Genomic DNA, 20,468 nt, shown 5'->3' with positions numbered 1-20,468 from the left:
TTTAAGGAATGTGACATGCTATACATAAAATTGTCTTCTATACAGTATATGTAAATGGAATCAAAGTTTTTAACCCTCTTTGGGCGATTTTCAACCAAAAATAAATCATGAAAGAACATATACTGTATATTAATTACAAATGAAGACACATTGCTGCTTTGAATGGCAATTACATTTACCAGTAAGATTTAAAACACTGAAAATTGTAATTAATCTATGTTGGGAAGTTGGACTTACATTTACATTCATTAGGCAAATAATTGCTTTTGGATGGAGATCCCTTTTAAGGAGAGTTTAGTCAATAATCTTGATGTTGGCTACAGCTTTACAAACGATACAGATATAAAGATACTTTGCTCATTATCCAGAGTGGCAGTTTGTTGCACATCTAGCACAGCCCTTTATATTAGCAGCACTGACCCACATCTATCCATTATACCCAGTAATCAGTAAATCCCTGTGTCTAATACAAATAGATTGCTTGAAATATTAAAATCACTGTTTTTGTAACAAGAGGAGTTGTCTTTCACTTCATACAGTATATCTTCTTGGAAAAATACCCACATTGCCTTGGAGTCCTAAGCTTCCTTATCTCATTCACATTGCTAATTAATCCTACTAAGGAGCATGGCATAAGGGCATATTCTCATATGCACGGCCACATTCAGATGATTCTGCACTGGCTAAAAAGCGTCTACAGAGAATAGTCCCCATGTGCCATGGGCCTAAGGGCTCAAAATCCTGTAGTTATATAAACAATTAGTTTCAGGCAGCCTTTTGGACCACATAAATCTGAATTCTCAGTTATAAATATAGCTAGAATCAGCACCATAAAGCATGACAGGATTTCTCACTTGGAAAAGGATTCAACTGTTTTATTGCTTTATTGTACACAAGCACAATAAGCAACAATAACTAAACATTGCACAGTGTATTCAATCATGTAAACTAGCAAACTCTGTTAATTAATGTTAATTATTAGAATTATATATTTTCACTGCTGGCATTTAAAACCAAGGGTTCCATTTTATTTGGGTTTGCAATTTGTTACATGTCCTTGATTCTAATCAATTCCCATATTTGTTTTTTCAGGTCTCATCAGGAAACCCATGATTAGAAAACCTGGCGAGCATACTGAGCTGACGTGTGTTTTAGTTCCATAGCTCCGGAATGAAATTTGATTTATGCTCAAGAAATTTGCTGCAATATTCAGTTATCCTGGCATCCAGAAGCAGGTAGAAGTTACTGCCCACATGTCCTGCTCCATCATTTTGACAACAAATGCACTTTTGTGAAACAGTACAGTGATAATTAGTAGATGCCCATGATGTACATGCTTTTCTTTAGAAGTCAGTGCTGACAGGGTTTAAAAGTTCCCTTTCCATCCTTCTGCATCTGGCAAAAGTAAAGCCTTTTATTAATATGTTATTATAAATACTGGCTTTCCTCTATTTTATTATTTCATCCATGTTAATAACACTAGTTTCAAGCATTATTTTTACTGGCCAGGGTTTTAAAATTCCAGCCAGGTTGCAACCCTAGACTCTATATTATTTCCAGCCCCTTTATAGCCCCATGCACAAATCATAGTACAGGTATGGGACCTGATATCCAGAATGCTTGGGACCTTGTACTTGAGTCCAACTAAGATATAATTAATCCTTATCGGAGCTGAAAGAATCCTATTGGGCTTTATTAATGTTTGTTAATTTTTAGTAGGCTTAAAATATGGAGATTGAAATTACAGAAAGACCCCTTTTATACGAATCTCCATACTTTAAGCGTCCTAAAAAATAACAAACATTAATAAAGCCCAACAGGATTGTTTTGCCTCCAATAAGGATTAATTATCTTAGCTGGGCTCAAGTACAAGCTACTGTTTTGTTATTACAAAGAAAAATCATTTTTTAAAATGTTATTATTATTTTATTATAATGGAGTCTATGGGAAATGGGCTTCTTGTAATTCTGAACTTTCTGGATAGAAGGTTTCTGGATAACAGATCCCATACCTGTAGTTGCAACGATTGCTGCTAACATTCAGATTGCTGGAGGATGAGCAAAATCTTTTTTTTTTTTTTTTTTTTTTAAAGCTTAATGACATTTTTTAGGAATCTGGACATTTGGTTTAGCCCCTATAAACCATACAGCTCTAGTATTAACTGTGCATTGGTGCATTAATATAAACCATACAATTCCAGCCATCCAAAATAAACGGTTTGGCGTTAGCGTGAAACACGTAGCATTAGGCAGTCTGTGTACGAGTAGCGTTAGTCATAACATTAATGGCCGGTTTGCTAAATACTTCCCCCATTAGATGCGGAAATCTAACTAAGCGCAAATATATTTTTATAAAGCCCTAATAACTAACATTAGCATGAGTAAATCCTTGGCCAGCTGCAAGTGGGAATTGGGTCACCGAGTGTTTGAGCCTTGGTCCACGTGGCATCACAGATGTGGAAGCTACTGAAGTGGTTATGTTAATCCCCACCATTACAATGCTGTACATCCTGCTTTTCTCTTTTGTTCCCCCCTCCCCACTAACATTCTCTCCAATGATCTGAGGGAATTTTTTGTTTTCGATCTCTTTTAATTCTTTGCTTCTCCTATTTCACAGATTTTAAAATTTGAACAAATCTGTTTTTCTTCCCATTCCATGGTTGGATTCTCAGTCTCTGGTGGCTACGCCATTAATTCTCTGCTCTTTCTGCTAAAATACTCCTTATTCTTCCAAGCTGAGACATGCCGGCTTTATAGTGTGACCTCTCACTTCTAGCACTTTGAAATATTCAAGGTGACAGTTTGGAAGCATTTTTGCTCTCCCGCACCCTCTGTCACCTACCCACACAGTATTACGCTCCATGTTCACTCCATAAGCCACTTATTTAAAATCAGAAAATATTTGAGTAGCTTCGTTAGCGTTTAAAAATCCTACTCTTCTTTGATATATTGTAAAAAGTGTTTTTCTGATGTTCTTGCTAAACTGTACGAAAGCCTTCAATAATGAACTGATCTTATCACCCTGTCAGAAAGCCTGGTCTGTTCTACTCCCTTCTCTCTCCACCATCCCTGATCCTCTTCCCAATTAATCCTGGACATCCCTCTCTGTATATTATCTCCCTGCTTGCAGCGAAGAAGCTGGTTTTATCTCCGTCATGCAGCTCCAGATAATATATTCACTGGAAAAGTAAGATGTATAATTTTGAGGAGGGGGCAGGGTGTTCAGGATTAGGCATTAAAATGACAGTGGGCTATTTTTGTTGAGAACAGAGTATATGTATATATCTGTATGTGTATAAATAAGTAAATATAGTATATATATATTTGTGTGTGTGTGTGTGTGTATGTGTGTGTGTGCTCGTGTGTGTGTATATATGACGATCCTATATGGATCGAAACACGTAGACGTTTTTGTGTAAATAAATATTTCCTTTTTTTCCCAAATACCGTGAGTGCTTTCTAAAGGAGGATATATATATATATACACATGAAATAACATAAGACACCTCCAAACAAATATGCATTCATTAGAAACAAATATCCATTGCCTTGGTGCAAGTAAAGAATGTATATAAATATTTATTGGAGATCCATCATTTGGGTTACATGACATTGCCTTCCATAAATATAACACAACACAGAATTTATAGGAAAACTATACCCAGGCCATGAACAATGTAAGTCTCTTTAAAAATATATATAAAAAAAAAACAGCTCTTAAGGAAAATCCTTCTTGACCAAAATAAACCATTTTCACAACAACATGTTACCATTGGTCACATCAGTCAATGAATCAGTTCTGTCTTTCACTTCCACACTACTTCCTGTTACAGTAAGAGCTGCATTATTTCAGGTCATGTGATCTCTGTGGGAGCACACAGCCCATCACTAAATGTGGGTCAAGGGAAAATATTTACTGATATAGATATATATATAAAAATATACTTTTTTAGTATTATGTGCTATTGGGTACTCCTAAATAGAAAACTGTCATTTTAAAAATTATGGGCCACCTCCTGGGATCATAGGATTCACAGTGCACACAAACAAGCCAAGGCACACACACATGCTAGGTCATATCAGCCAATGAATGAACAGAGTTCTGCCTTTTGCTCCCACACTACTTCCTGTTACAGTAAGAGCTGCATTATTTCTGGTCATGAGATCTCTGAGGGAGCACACAGCCTATCATTAAATGGTGGAGCAAGAAAAAAGATGTAAAGGACAATATTTACTGATATATATACAGGTCCTTTTCAAAAAATTAGCATATTGTGATAAAGTTCATTATTTTCTGTAATGTACTGATAAACATTAGACTTTCATATATTTTAGATTCATTACACACAACTGAAGTAGTTCAAGCCTTTTCTTGTTTTAATATTGATGATTGTGGCATACAGCTCATGAAAACCCAAAATTCCTATCTCAAAAAATTAGCATATTTCATCCGCCCAATAAAAAAAAAGTGTTTTTAATACAAAAAAAGTCAACCTTCAAATAATTATGTTCAGTTATGCACTCAATACTTGGTCGGGAATCCTTTTGCAGAAATGACTGCTTCAATGTGGCGTGGCATGGAGGCAATCAGCCTGTGGCACTGCTCAGGTGTTATGGAGGCCCAGGATGCTTCAATAGCGGCCTTAAGCTCATCCAGAGTGTTGGGTCTTGTGTCTCTCAACTTTCTCTTCACAATATCCCACAGATTCTCTATGGGGTTCAGGTCAGGAGAGTTGGCAGGCCAATTGAGCACAGTAATACCATGGTCAGTAAACCATTTACCAGTGGTTTTGGCACTGTGAGCAGGTGCCAGGTCATGCTGAAAAATGAAATCTTCATCTCCATAAAGCTTTTTGCAGCAGATGGAAGCATGAAGTGCTCCAAAATCTCCTTATAGCTAGCTGCATTGACCCTGCCCTTGATAAAACACAGTGGACCAACACCAGCAGCTGACATGGCACCCCAGACCATCACTGACTGTGGGTACTTGACACTGGACTTCAGGCATTTTGGCATTTCCCTCTCCCCAGTCTTCCTCCAGACTCTGGCACCTTGATTTCCGAATGACATACTTTGGACCACTGAGCAACAGTCCAGTGCTGCTTCTCTGTAGCCCAGGTCAGGCGCTTCTGCCGCTGTTTCTGGTTCAAAAGTGGCTTGACCTGGGGAATGCAGCACCTGTAGCCCATTTCCTGCACATGCCTGTACACGGTGGCTCTGGATGTTTCTTCTCCAGACTCAGTCCACTGCTTCCGCAGGTCCCCCAAGGTCAGGAATCGGTCCTTCTCCACAATCTTCCTCAGGGCCCAGTCACCTCTTCTCGTTGTGCAGCATTTTCTGCCACACTTTTTCCTTCCCACAGACTTCCCACTGAGGTGCCTTGATACAGCACTCTGGGAACAGCCTATTTGTTCAGAAATTTCTTTCTGTGTCTTACCCTCTTGCTTGAGGGTGTCAATGATGGCCTTCTGGACAGCAGTCAGGTCGGCAGTCTTACCCATGATTGCGGTTTTGAGTAATGAACCAGGCTGGGAGTTTTTAAAAGCCTCAGGAATCTTTTGCAGGTTTTTAGAGTTAATTTGTTGATTCAGATGATTAGGTTAATAGCTCATTTAGAGAACCTTTTCATGATATGCTAATTTTTTGAGATAGGAATTTTGGGTTTTCATGAGCTGTATGCCACAATCATCAATATTAAAACAAGAAAAGGCTTGAACTACTTCAGCTGTGTGTAATGAATCTAAAATATATGAAAGTCTAATGTTTATCAGTACATTACAGAAAATAATGAACTTTATCACAATATGCTAATTTTTTGAAAAGGACCTGTATATATATCAGTAAATATTGTCCTTTACATCTTTTTTCTTGCTCCACCATTTAATGATAGGCTGTGTGCTCCCTCAGAGATCTCATGACCAGAAATAATGCAGCTCTTACTGTAACAGGAAGTAGTGTGGGAGCAAAAGGCAGAACTCTGTTCATTCATTGGCTGATATGACCTAGCATGTGTGTGTGCCTTGGCTTGTTTGTGTGCACTGTGAATCCTATGATCCCAGGAGGTGGCCCATAATTTTTAAAATGACAGTTTTCTATTTAGGAGTACCCAATAGCACATAATACTAAAAAAGTATATTTTTATGAAAATGGTGTATTTAGATGAATCAGGGTTTCACCTATAAGTTTATTAATGCCAAATATTTTTATAGAGACCTACATTGTTTGGGGGTATAGTTTTACTTTAAGTGGCTTACTAAAGGTAGCACAGTATTGATAGTCCTGCCAAGCAACACCCTGGGCCATTACTTGCATGTGGCCAAATTGTATTCCCCTCATTGTTCGTTTTGCAGGTTAGAAAATCCAAATGCAGGAACGTGTAAAGGAAATATGTTCCCTGCCTTTTTTTTGTCAGCTGATACCTTCCACCCCTATTTTGGTTTTTGAACATTTTTGGAACATTTTTTTTAGATGCCATTTAGATCTGACACTGGTTGCTTGGAATGGCCTCCTGTAGGTCCCCACACACAGACTGATGGTTGGCCAGTTTGGCCACAAGCCACTCAATTGGCAGACCATGTCACTTCGTGTGTGGCCAGATTTACATACAAACATTTGGATAACCAATTTGGCTTTAAAATGTATATATTTAGAACCTGTTAATTCTTTCTATTTTGTTTTAAAGCAGACAGCGGTCCTTTAATTATTTGAGAGTGTATTTCTGTGTGAATGTTTTAACATTTGGTAAGAAAATATGCTCTCACCAAGCCTCTCAAATTTAGCACAAAGAACCTATTTACAGAGTCTTAAAATATACACTCAGGCTTCTGACCTGGCAGGGGAGCTTCCCCTGTATCTAGATTTTGGCATTCATATATAAACCTAAAAAAAGTATTGCTGTTATAGAGCTGAGCACAACTATTTGCTGTTCTGTTCAGCCTTTCTACAGCCAGAAATCCGAAATGGTGTCTGCTTGCCTGGGATGGTGATTTTTATTGGCACTCATTTCTTGATCCCTGCCACTCATGGTGCATGACTCCTTTGTGTCATTCATTATGAATACATTATTACATCTGATAAATATCTCTTTAAAGGTCTTTCTAGCCTGTACAAATAATAGTTCTGTTGTACTCTGAAAAAACTAGCATCAGTTTTACCTTTATTTTATGATATATTCTATACGTCACAGAGATGGATGTGCTTCAGACAACTATGGCATTGGGCCATGTAATTCTGGATCAGTCTTTTAAATATAAAATCACAGAGCTGCTATGGATATCCCATGGCAGACATAGGGTCTAACTTGCCAAAAAGGAGCAATATACACATGCACTTTTAGGTGCAAAAAGACATATTTTTTTAAACCTTTGCACCTCACGTGTGTGTGTGTCCAGAATGTAGTATGGAGGATGTAAGGCAAAAGGGAGTCTTTTTCTTGAGCTGGTGGAAAAAGCAGAGTGCAGATGCCATTATGTAAGAGCTAGGTAGGACACGGTAGTGATGTGCGGGTCAAGAAAAACCTGCACCCGACCCCAACCCACCCGCTCCTAACCCAAACCCTACCTGTCCCAGCTTCTCCCCTGTATTTATAGACCGCCCCGCCCACAATGACATCACAAAAGGGACGCGTCAAGGCGTGCCTATAAATAGGTCTCGGGTGGGAATAACTATATGTGTCTCCAAAAATTATGTTCTAGGGACAGCAACCCAATGGACATTTAAAATGTGTCTGTATTGCTTCAAATACGGATTGACGCCAGTAACCCAAAGTCAGTCAGGCAATGGAATACCCTTTACTCTGAAATAAAAAAAAATCCCTTTCAATTATATCGCATTGATAGACAACATGTCAGTATTACACTGCAGTGCTGCTCGCTACATATGTTGTATAAGAAGAATGAACTCTATAGGGCTCACTTATAAAGTGCAAAATTGCAGACCCTTATTGGCACAAATAAATGGCACAACGTTTGCCAAGGAGAAGTAACCTATAGCATCCAATCAGCAGGTAGTTTACTGGTCACTTGTTTAAAAGCAAACATCGTAGCGATTGCTTTAGGTTATTGCTACTGGGCAAACTTTTGCCTTTTATTACATATAGGGGATTGTGTTTTTCAATAATCCTTTCATTTCAGTGGGAAAGGTGCCTAAAATCTGGCCTGACTTAACTGAGTTTCCCCTTAGTAGAGGAAAGTAGTTGTCAACCAACTGTAGTAAAGAAATAGCAAATTGCTTCTGGAACCATTATTTCAATAGGACTGAAACAACTTCAACAAAATTATTGAAGGAATACTATACCCCCAGAATAAATAGGTAACCAACAGATAGCATATCAATTAGCCTATTAAAAAATCTTACCAAATTGGAATATATATATCACTAAATATTGCCTTTTTACATTGTTTACCTAGAGCCACCATTTAGTGATGGGCTGTGTGCTCCCTCAGAGATCACCTGATAGGAAATAATGCAGCTCTAACTGTAACAGGAAGAAGTATGGGAGCAAAAGACAAAACTCTGTCCATTAATTGGGTGCACCATACATCATATGATCCCAGGGGTGGCCCTTTGTACTTAAAATGGCAATTTTCTATTTAGGATTCTCCAATGGCTACTTAAAAAGTAAGTTCTTATGAAAATACCTCATTTGGATAAAACAGGCTTCTACATATGAGCTGAGTTATAGTTTTCATTTAATGGGTTGCAAAATATCCATGACTTGTCTCATTTAGCCCAAGAGAAGAACTTCATCATCCCATAGAAGATAATAACATGTTTAACAGGACTGAACCAGTAATAAATGTTTAATGATGTTTTCCTCAAACTTGTTGTACTTGCAGTTCTTTAAGTACAGCAACAAGTTACAGCTGCATCCAAATTACACAGGAATGAAACATTTTTAAAAAAACTGGTCACTAATTCCAACTTGGATGATTTATAAATAGACCTCAATGGGATTTTCTAAATTATTTATTTTGATGCAGGAACCATTCTTACTTGGATTTACTAGGTATAACAGTAGAAGTAAGGACAGATGGCATGACTGGAAATCTTTTCTATTGGCTCTGTCATTACAAGTGAGACATGCCTCAAATATGTTGCTATGAAATTATATAGGAATATCTGAAAAACTCTAAATTACTCCTTCATCCTATTGCACTGCCCTAGCCCACAATGAGTAGCATGTTTTTACCTTATATAAACGATTCATACGGCTGAATGCCAAGAGCAGGCTGAAAAAGGCCCCTTTCTGTCTTCACACAGACAAAAATAGCTGGAAATTACACAGTGAACCACAATCTTCTGGTGCCAAGATTAACTCAGCAATCTAACTTCTGTTTCCCTTGCATTTTGCATAAGCTGTTTAGCACAGCAGGACAACAATGTTATTTGGTATTACAAATATTGTGTGCTTGTCAGTGTGTGAGTGTATGTGCTCCATAGGATAAGTTGGCACATAATCATTCAAATATGTATTTTACCAAAGGTTTGTGGCAGGATCATATTAGAAAAGTTATGTGTACCCCTTAACCAGTATGGGTTCTAAAGAAATGACTTAGAGATGCTCACATGGGCCCAAACCTACATCTGAACAACACATCCAACTTCATGGCCAATGATATAGTGACAAATATCAGTAGGTATCAGTATATTAGTAGAGGATTGCCTCCAGTTCCTTTAGCAGGTTCTACTTTGTGATAGGCTGACGTTCAAATACACTTTTCAGATAAACCTTATAATTACCAGTTAGAGACTGGTGCTCTGCCTCAAGCAGGTACATTGCCAGCTCCATAATATTTGCACCTAGGATCGAACAGCAGGAGACACATTCCCTTAGGGGAAAGGTTTCGAGCCTTGTTGCTTGAGATATGATTGTTTTTTCACATATTTGAAACCTAAATATCTCTATTTGTGCTTATGTAAACTTTGATTTTCAGTAGGTACAACAAGAGTAGTTGCTGTAACATGAGCACACTTTGTTTTGCTTCTTCCCTTTACTGATGTCACAATACAGCAGTGCAATGTTCTGGCCCCTCATACACTGAAGTTTACTTTACATGAATCAACTCCACAGATGCCCATCACTATGTAGGGTGGACCAGTGCAGCCTACACTTCCCTCCTCTTGTCCTCGTTTGGCCTCCCGGTAGACATCTGTCTGATAATCTAGCTAGGAATGCAGCTGTTTATATGGAGTCCACATGCGTTCCATTCACACGGTTCATGGCATTGCAACCGTTGATCTACATCTACTGAGCTGAAGAGCAGATGTTTCCTGTCTAACGTCACTGTGTAGAATCATAAACTCCCGTCCTGTATCAAGTGTGAGGATAAAGAATAAAACTGGCAGGCAGAGAGCCTAGAAATACATTCATTTGTAGCAAGAAAAAAACATAACATACAACTTAAAGGAGAACTAAATGAATATGGCTAAAAATGCTATATTCTATAAAATGAACTTACTGCACCAGCCTAAAGTTTCAGCATCTCAGTAGCAGCAATGATCCAGGACTTTAAATTTGTCATTGGGGGTCACCATCTTGGAAAGTGTCTGTGACACTACTGCTTACTGTGCTCTGGGCAGCTGTTGAGAAGCTAAGCTTAGTGGTAGCCGGAAATTATCAAGCAGAAAATGAGGTTGGCCTGTCATATAAGCTGATGCTTCAGCGCTGAGTATTACATTTTTATTCTAATTGCATTGTTTTTTGAGCTACCATGTAGAAAGTATCTGTGTTTATTAATCAGCCTTATGTTTTGAAATTTATATTCTATACATACACTATATTGTGCATTGGTCCCTTAGCTCAGTAACTGACAGCAGCACAGAGCATGTGCAGGGAATCAGCAGAAAAGAAGATGGGGAGCTACTGGGGCATCTTTGGGTGCACAGATCTTCCCTGCTAAAGGGCTGGGGTTGCCTTGGGCTGGTACAGAAGCCCAAAACATAATGTACAACATTTCTAGCATACTTCTTTAGTTACACTTTAGTTTTCCTTTAATAATACTATGGGGCTGATTTACTAACCCACGAATCCGACCCGAATTGGAAAAGTTCCGACTTGAAAACGAACATTTTGCGACTTTTTCGTAATTGTTGCGATTTTTTCGGCTTCCTTACGAATTTTTCGTTACCAATACGATTTTTGCGTAAAAACGCGAGTTTTTCGTAGCCATTACGAAAGTTGCGTAAAAAGTTGCGCTTTTTGCGTAGCGTTAAAACTTACGCGAAAAGTTGCGCCTTTTTCGTAGCGTTAAAACTTAAATGGTGCAAAGTTTCGCGGAAGTTTTAACGCTACGAAAAAAGCGCAACTTTTTGCGCAAGTTTTAACGCTACGAAAAATCGCCAGATTTTACGCAACTTTCGTAATGGCTACGAAAAACTCGCGTTTTTACGCTAAAATCGTATTGGTAACGAAAAATTCGTAAAGAAGCCGAAAAAATCGCAAAAAATACGAAAAAAACGCAAAATACCGATCATTACGAAAAAAACGCAATCGGACTCATTTCGACCCGTTCGTGGGTTAGTAAATGTGCCCCTATATGTAGGGATCATAAGGATTTCAATATAAATGTATAAATGAATCACAAAGTGGAGAATAACATTCACTTTTTGCTGAAATGCCATTAATATATATACTGTATATATACATCGGCCTGCACTCTCGTGTATGTTTGTATAACCGAAGAACACACTGGGAAACCTCAATCGTAAAATCAACTTTTCTTTGGCATTTTCAATTTTATCCCCTCCTTCAACTAACTTTATAACCAGCTCAGATGCCTTGAACAAAACACATTTCAGCTACTTACATATTATTAGCTTCTGAAGGGCAACCATCCCCTGGGTGTGTGTTGAAAAGTCTGTAAAGGATCAAGTTATTCTAATCTGCAGTGGAAATGGCAGAGACAAGGCAGAGAACCTTTTTTCCATCATGCTTTATACCAGTGGGTCTCATTGGAGCCTCACGTGCTTAATAAAATTAACAACCAGGCCAGTTTCACTAATGAACACCCAGATCTATTTCACTTTGGAAATAGCTACAATTCCTTACAGGTGCATGCAAACATAGCATTTTTATATATTTTTATAAAGCACTAACAAGAACAATTAGAATGAAACTGGCACTTCAATTAAGTTTTACAAAGAAATCTCAACAGCCATAAATGAGGAGCAAAGGGATCCCACTGCGGCCCCAACATCATTTCAAGCTATCCTCACAAATTGAGAAACCCTGCTCTAAAAGACACCACTTGTTGCAATGGCCACACTTTACTAATAAAGTTCATCAGATGCGCCAAGGTATAACATGGTGTTTTTGACAATGAAATATTCATATTTTCTTAACTTGTACATATTCCCAACTTCCCTTTACATGCTAACATAAAAATAATTACTTTTATTAAGTATTAAAATAAGACCTGTTAGATAAATAACTATGTTTCCATACGTAGTGTAAATCTACATTACTTACTGTATGTACAAGTCATTTGAATATTTTTTGTCTTTAAAAACATCTCCTGCTCACTATATGCAATAGTTTAAGTATCTTAAAGCATCTACCCCATCACCATTTGTCTATTTGAACCAGTACAGGGGTCTGGATAAGGCCCTTATTTGTATATGTATTTTTGCACTTTGAGGAAGAGTGGGGATCCAGCCAAACCATCAGTTTTTGTTATAAATTTCACCTCAAGCCCTGTGTAAAGCACTATCCTGTTGAGATGACTATTTGATCTACGAATTAGATTGCACCCAGGCATGTTTATCCAGCAAAATGTGAGTATCTGCATGGAATAAATTCTTATCTATATATAATTATTTTATTGTTTTGCCCTTCAACTGCTTCCATATATTTTATGTGCTCATTCATTTATGACTGCAGTTATCCCTGCTTCATATGCTTTAAATGAATGTAGGTCAGGGCAGAGAATTCCTGCAGAAACATCGCTTTTCTGCTCCAATTCTCTTACTTGGCCGCTGGACCCGCAACAAACAAAGTCACTTAAAATATGTCCTTTACATCAGCACTGCTGCCCAGGTCATTGGAGACAAGCCGTGGAGACATGAAAAGTCCCTAGGGGTGTGAGGGAGATGGAGGAAACGACGTCCCCACCCCCACCCCCTGACAACATGTATTAAAATAACAGTATCTATAAAGGCAAATCTTGTGTACATTTTCACTAATCGCTTTGGGCTAACAAAGCGTTATCTTTATTTATATCCTGATCTCCATGTAACTCTACCACTCCCCACTCAAAAGTATGAATAAAATGACAGTCATTAGCAGTCTTAAAATTCTCTGTTCTGTAGAATAGGTCTACATTTTGCCGAATTTGGGTGTGTATGAACATAAAGTAAATATGTTGGCAAAAGGCATTCAAAAAATGCAAATATTAGTGATTCTCCTCCCTTTATTCCTCTTTTTATTTTTACATCACTTAAGACTTACTGTGAGAGTAGAACCCGTGTATCCGCTTTAAAGCAGAGGAGCACATTTGCCATAAAGGAGAACAACATTAAGTAATTATGTTGTGTTTAGAATAGTGAATAACACGCCTCCCATAGTGTTACTCATACTTCAAGTATGATATATAGGGAAGAAGTTAGTTACAGCGGTCTCCTTCTCCCACATCTGTTCTGATGGACAATAACTATGTAGCATAGTGACATTCTTCATTTGTCCTATTGAGCCCTGTATAGTCCAGTCATTTTAATTAATCTATTAGGCAGAACATATTTTAGACATGTGCATGTTTCAAATGGATTGATATAACAACACAAATGGAGAATTCAGCCTTTTCTCCAATGATAGTCTTTATATCTAATATTTATCTAGTGCTTATTTTTTAGCCAATCCATGTTAATGGCCCACTATCTGTTTCTGAATTCTAATTTCTCACCCAGTTATCCTTCCCAATATATAGTAACCATACAGAACCTTCTTTTACAGAGCCTGTGCCAAAGTTGTATTAGAATTATATTATAATATATATATATATATATTGAATGATGTGATTCAGCTTCATGTAAGCAAAGACCATCCTGCACTACCTTTCCGATAACTTTGTTTGACATGGCTACTTTAGTGAACATTCAACGCTGTCGGTGAGTTTGGTATCTAAAGGCAAACCATCGATCGTTGACTGTACATTACGGCAATGCCAGTAACTTCTGTCTCCGCGTGGAAAGCCCACCCTTACATCTCTACTTCATCTTTTGAACCTTCTTACTAAAGCTTATGGCCCTTACTTATGTTATTGCTGCCATTTTACCCAGATGTTGTTTCTGCTTGGTCCTACTATATCAGATATGCCTACTCTTCTATTAAGAGGTTCAGATTTTCATGATTATATCATTAACTATAAGATTTAATATGAGTTCCATCATACTGTTTAAAATCGAGAATACTATTCTGTGATTTATGACCTGATAAACCCTAGCTCCTGTATATCCCATGTTAGCCCTTCCTGGACTCTGTCTTTGATTACCTTGCTTTTCATGACTAAGTGATCTTCACCTAAGAAAAGAAAATGAAAGGTCACAATCAACATTCATTGCTGTCGGTGGGTTGAGTTAAGAACACAAGCTCGCTGAACGATGAATGCAACTGTGTCCCCAATACATGCAAACAAGAAAATGCAACTGAAATAAAAGGGCATGGTGAATTTTCTGCTGTTGCTGTGGAAATGTTGGCACATTATAAATTATGTAGGACTAAATGAGAAAAATATTGTCAAGAATTAAAGAACTCGTAATTGGTTAAGGAATCCATCTTAACAGTTCCGCAGTCCAGGATTTGCTTTACAATTCCATCTCCATAAAAATAGTATTACCTACAGATAATGTGATTTTATATTTTTACAGAGAACAATAAAACTGAATAAAAAAGAATCTATGGTTGTCTGAATCCTTTGTCATTAGTTGCACAATATGTTCACTTAAACCATTACTATAGATCTTTTCAGAGAATGGGGTTTCACATACTTTTGGGTCAAACATGTGATCAGTGCCCCCTATTAGCCTATAATACGTTTATATATATGTGTTATAAAATATCTAGAACTATAAATGTCCTCTGCAAACCTCAACTTGCACACTGCCTTCCTTTTTTATTACATTACAGAAGGTCTCTGTGCTCCGTTTCAGAGCGCAGAGACCTGAGCGCACCCCCAAGAATACATTGCTGCCTGCAAAGCTGGCCTGTGTTGAGCTCTGCACCTCACAAGCCTTGTGCTCTTTGTATTCCTAAGTGCTTTTGCACTTCTGCTTGGGCCATAGTAAATAACCCCCTCTAAAGTTATTTTTAAATACATTTTTACTTGTAGAGCTGTTACAGCTAATTAAAATGTGGATTCCGCAATTTATAGGGCATGCATAATCTATGTCATATTAAAAGGCTGATGGCAGACAACCCCCCCTTTTCTAGTATGCCTTGGGCAGATGGCCCCTTTTGTCCAACTATACCATAAATGATTTGTTTGTAATGCTCATTAAAAGCTCTAACCGCTAATACAAGAACCAAGAATCTGATTCCTAATCTTATGGAGGGAATACATACTATTTTCTGTGCAGCTCTTGTATACACAACTCATTTTGCTGAAGCTCTCATTATCTATCCAGACAAATGGCATTAGTCACTGAGGGCACATAGGGTGCTCCTACATCTTTAAAGATAAAGGAAAATGCATTTAATCAACAGCTGAAGACCACTCTTGGGCTTCCTTACTCAGTAAGCCATGTATGTGAAGATATTTAAATGCAGCTTAATAACAACTGTTTCGACTGTTAGCAAGGCTAACAAAAATGCAAGGTCTTGTTCTGCACAAATAATAAACTCATAGGATAAATCTTGATATTACTACTGAAGCTGGAAAGGTATGCATTGTTTTCTTTCTCTAACATGTGTAAGGTTAATCTGGAATCTTGCCATTGTAATTGCTTCTGTAATATGCACATCATATACAGCACAGGTTCATTTATATTAAGAAGTGTGCATTTATCAAAGTGGAACTGATTTGTATGGCAGAAAATATATTCACACTAACTAATAATGACTGAAATTCTCCTTTAGCAGAAATATGAATTTGTCCTCAATCCCTTTATATGGAACTCAACGGGAAAATTAATTTATGCAAAGTATTAAGTGGAAGGAAATCTCAGAGACCTCATGGAAATGAGATGTTGGGATTTATTCTTGTATAGAATACGGGGTGGATTATATGATTTAGAACTGCAATCCCCTGTCCCAATTCTTGAAATATATTACCAGCATAATCGTAATAAAAAACAAACTGAGAAATAGATCTACAAACCAGTATCAATTTGTACAAGCATAACTGAGTGCCACGTTTAGAGGCTTGACACCTTTAAACCACTTTTGTTGCATTTCATTTTGCTAGAGTCAATATGACACTGTTTAATCAATCTTCAGTGTTCTCCCCCGATGCTCTCTGTTTCCTGGATGTTTGGCTTAGCATCACCATACGGTATAATCATGGAAGAATAGGACCCACAATCACATACATTCTTTAGACTCCTTGCCCTTTATTTCAAGCCACAGTTTGACTTATGTTGTGAATTCATAATTTTTTGGGGGGGTAATTAAGCCTCCCTTCCTTGTGACAAATAGACAAATAATGCTCTGCAGAGTGACATGCTTCTACAGTGACCCTTGTACATCTGAAGCTATAATTCATTTTTGAATATTCTGTCTTTAAGGGGTTCTTGAGGCAAAAAAAAGCGACGACATATTTTCAAGCAATATATTACGCAGCGCACAACATATTACGCAGCACGTTGCTTGAAAATATGTCGTCGCAAGATAAATAACGCCAAGAACATCGCTTCTTTATTATGACAAGTGTCCTTTTAGTGAATCGAGCGAAAAATAAGAAGTGATAAGATTTTTTACGCATGCTATAAATAGCACTCCTTATTTCGGACTTTAGTGAATCGGGCCCCATGTCCTCTTTATAACCCCTCTAACTATTAAATATGGCATATGCAACCCTTTTATGTCAGTTAAATAGATCCCACAAAGCAAGGAAAGTCATTCATTTACCAAGCGGTGCAAGCAGAAGGCAGAGTTCAGTAGAAGGCAGGCAGTCAACACACTGAGGGAATTGCACCTAACCCCTCTTCTTTTACCTATTACAACCTCTCACTGCTACCTGACTCTACCTATCTTTCCTAGAGTGAAAAAACTAAAGATCTAACATGGGGGATCTGCCCAGCCTGACTTTGAGGTCTTTTACCCCAGTCTCTTCTCTTCTTTAGAATCTTTGCACCAGCCACCTCTCTCCATGAACTGTGTCCAAATAGAACCTAACATGGCCACTAGTTACCTTTTATTCCACCAGGGGGACACCACCTGACATTCTTGTAAAATTAGGTATCTCCTATTGACTATGGGGCATGATCACACTTGGATGGAGAACATCTATTCCAGTTCTACCCCTACCTAGCACAGACCCAGACCTTTGTCTAGGGCTAATACATAATGACAGCGACTGAAATATAAGTCCCTACTCCCTGGCACAGCCTGGCTGGAGTCCATTAGATTAGTATCCTTTTAAGCATGCTATCTTGTAAGGCAAACAATATGCCGAAAATAAATCAATAAGGGATACAGCTAGGAATCAATGGAAATGCAACTAGTGAATACCACTCTACCTAAAACTATCTAGGTTTTAGCAAGTAGACAAACACATGGAGTATTGTAGTGACATATGAATTAGCCAAAAGTTAATAGGAAGCAGTATTATGGTCCTGAAAACAGCCAGAATTCAGAGTCAAACATAAAATTACAATAATGGGCCAAGGTAACAGTGAATGGCAATGAGTTCAACAGGGATACCAAAAATATGAGAGGAAAATTAGGAAATCAGCACTTAGAACCTGCTAAATCACAGCCAGGGCAGCTAATATCCAGGCTTAAGTAGTATTGTGATTGGAGGATTTTCTGCAACTGGCGTTAATATGACCATAGCTAGATACTGTAAGAAAAACTACAAAGGCTTGAAACACAGATTCTCTTGATGTCTGTTAGTAATAGACCTAGTCTAGAAAAAAACTGTGACACGTAGCCAGGGACAAATTGCAGGTCCACTGCCTTTTTTCCTATTGGTTGCAACCATGGAAACATCTACATATAGTAACTTAGGTTGGAAAAAAAGACACAAGTCTGCTGAGTTCAACCTTTTTGTCTAAATGAAACCTGCCTAACTGCTAGACTTGATCTAGAAAAAGATGAAAACCTCATCTGAAAACATCTACAATGCTCCTTATAGAGGTGAAAAATTCCACTCCAGGACTCAAATCAGACCAGTCCCTGGAGTCTCTGTTATGGAATCAACAATTAAAAAGAAAGGAAAGAGGAGAACGACACCCCCCCCCCCAGCTATAAAAGCCCCCATAACTGACCTGCCTCAACCCCCCTCAGTTGAAGCTGATTTCCTGATAGCCCCAACTGCGCATGCTTAAGCAGGGTCCGTTTCGTTGCTGCTCAGGGTTGGGGTTTGCGACAGGGGCAGTTTTTTAAGTTACATTGTATATGATAAGGAAGAGGTGAGGGGGTCGAGGCAGGCCAGTTAAGGGGGCTTTTATAGCTGGGAAGGAAGGGGGGGCATAGTTCTCCATTAAACTTAGTGAAACCAGGTCAGTTGATCTGGTGAATAAGGTAAGGAGTTTATTGTATGGGCCCCTTATGGTCAAATAATAATAATTTTCCTTTACCACCCTCTTCTGCAATTTAAAGTACATGGCCACCTTTTTTAAACAGGATGAATTACCCACAACCCCATGAATCTAAAAGTTTTTTATCCAAAACTACATCTAGGCCTGTGAAGGTTCTCATTAGTGATGAGCGAATCTGTTCCGTTTCGCTTCGCCGAAAAATTCGCGAATCTTTGAAAAGATCCTCGAAACGGCGAAAAATTCGCGAAACGCCGAAAATGTCGTGCGACAAAAAAAATTGTCGCCCGCGGCTATTATTTTGTCGCGCGGCTATTGTTTCGTCTCCCGCGGCTATTGTTTTGTCGCGCGGCTATTATTTCGTCGCGCGCGGCTCTTGTTTCGTCGCCCGCGGCTCTTGTTTCGTCGCGCGGCTCTTGTTTCGTCGCCCACGGCTATTGTTTTGTCGTGCGGCTATTATTTCGTCGCGCGTGGCTCTTGTTTCGTCGCCCGCGGCTCTTGTTTCGTCGCCCGCGGCTATTGTTTTGTCGTGCGGCTAATATTTCGTCGCCCGCGGCTATTATTTTGTCGCACGGCTATTGTTTCGTCGCGCGCGGCTATTGTTTCGTCGCGCGCGGCTCTTGTTTCGTCGCCCGCGGCTCTTGTTTCGTCGCGCGGCTCTTGTTTCGTCGCCCGCGGCTCTTGTTTCGTCGCGCGGCTCTTGTTTCGTCGCCCGCGGCTATTATTTTGTCGCGCGCTATTGTTTCGTCGCCCGCGGCTATTATTTTGTTGCGCGCTATTGTTTCGTCGCCCGCGGGTATTATTTTGTCGCCTGCGACTATTCTTTTTTGACGCCGGCGACAATTTTTGGACGTGCGGCGAATTTTTCCGCGGCAAAATTTTTCATCCGTTTCGCGAAACAATCCGCCAATGGCGAAACGCGGAAATTCGCCGCGAATCCATGCCTGGCGAAACTTTTCGCCCATCACTAGTTCTCATTCATCCAGGACATGGTATATCTGTAGTAATAAGTCAAATCAACTGGACTTCCTGTGTTTCACCAGGCATCCGATGGCTTTTCAAAAAAACACACAGATATACCTCTAGGCCCTTTTCAATCAACTGACATGGGATTAACAGTTGCACCATGTTGGTCATGCCTTTAATGTGATTATGAGAATAAATCTAACTAAATTAAAACAGATTCCTGATATATATAAATATATATGTGTCCTGAAAGCGGCTTGAGTCTAACATTGAATTAAACACCATTTTTTGCTTCATACAAGTCCTGTGAGTGCAGTTTGTTTGTGCTAACTATATATATTATATATATATATATATATATATATATATATATACTGTAAATATATACAAATAACAAATAATGCACAGTGAGCAGAAAAAGCAGCCTGATCCATAAACATGTATAACATGTATAACCTCTATAATGTTTATATCAATAAACAGCTGCTTTATATGCTGATGTTAGACGTCATTCACTTAATGTATGCAAAAAAACAATCTCTCCTCTCACATGCAGGTCTAATTAGTTATATAATTAGTCAGCTGGAGTTAATTAGATGCTGTGGCTGTCTAATAATTTTAGCTTCACTTGTGCAGTGTCTGAATAAATCCATTGTAATCTTTGGAAGTGTGTGGCTGCCATCTACAGGGAGGTTCTCTATGATCATCATCATTATGATTTATTTATATAGCAAGTTACTCTCCACTTATAACAAACAGGGGACTGTTACAATCATGTATAACAAACAAGGGTCTAACAATAATATAACAAAC

The 20,468-nt window shown here is 38.5% G+C and overlaps 2 non-coding genes across 2 annotated transcripts; both read left to right on the top strand.

Annotated features, from left to right (window-relative positions):
• Positions 1 to 14,072: 14,072 nt before the first annotated feature.
• mir181a-1 (microRNA mir-181a-1) lies at positions 14,073 to 14,162 on the top strand. The gene has a single exon (NR_049609.1). It is a non-coding gene; the product is annotated as a microRNA mir-181a-1 (primary transcript).
• Positions 14,163 to 14,531: 369 nt separating this feature from the next.
• On the top strand, positions 14,532 to 14,614 carry mir181b-1 (microRNA mir-181b-1). Its single transcript, NR_049593.1, has one exon. It is a non-coding gene; the product is annotated as a microRNA mir-181b-1 (primary transcript).
• The last annotated feature ends 5,854 nt before the right edge of the window (positions 14,615 to 20,468 follow it).

Source organism: Xenopus tropicalis, chromosome 4 (genome assembly GCF_000004195.4).
Source record: "Xenopus tropicalis strain Nigerian chromosome 4, UCB_Xtro_10.0, whole genome shotgun sequence".
Classification (NCBI taxonomy): domain Eukaryota; kingdom Metazoa; phylum Chordata; class Amphibia; order Anura; family Pipidae; genus Xenopus; species Xenopus tropicalis.
The sequence above is the reverse complement of the archived record's forward strand: the minus strand, read 5'-3'. Positions and strand labels throughout refer to the sequence as shown.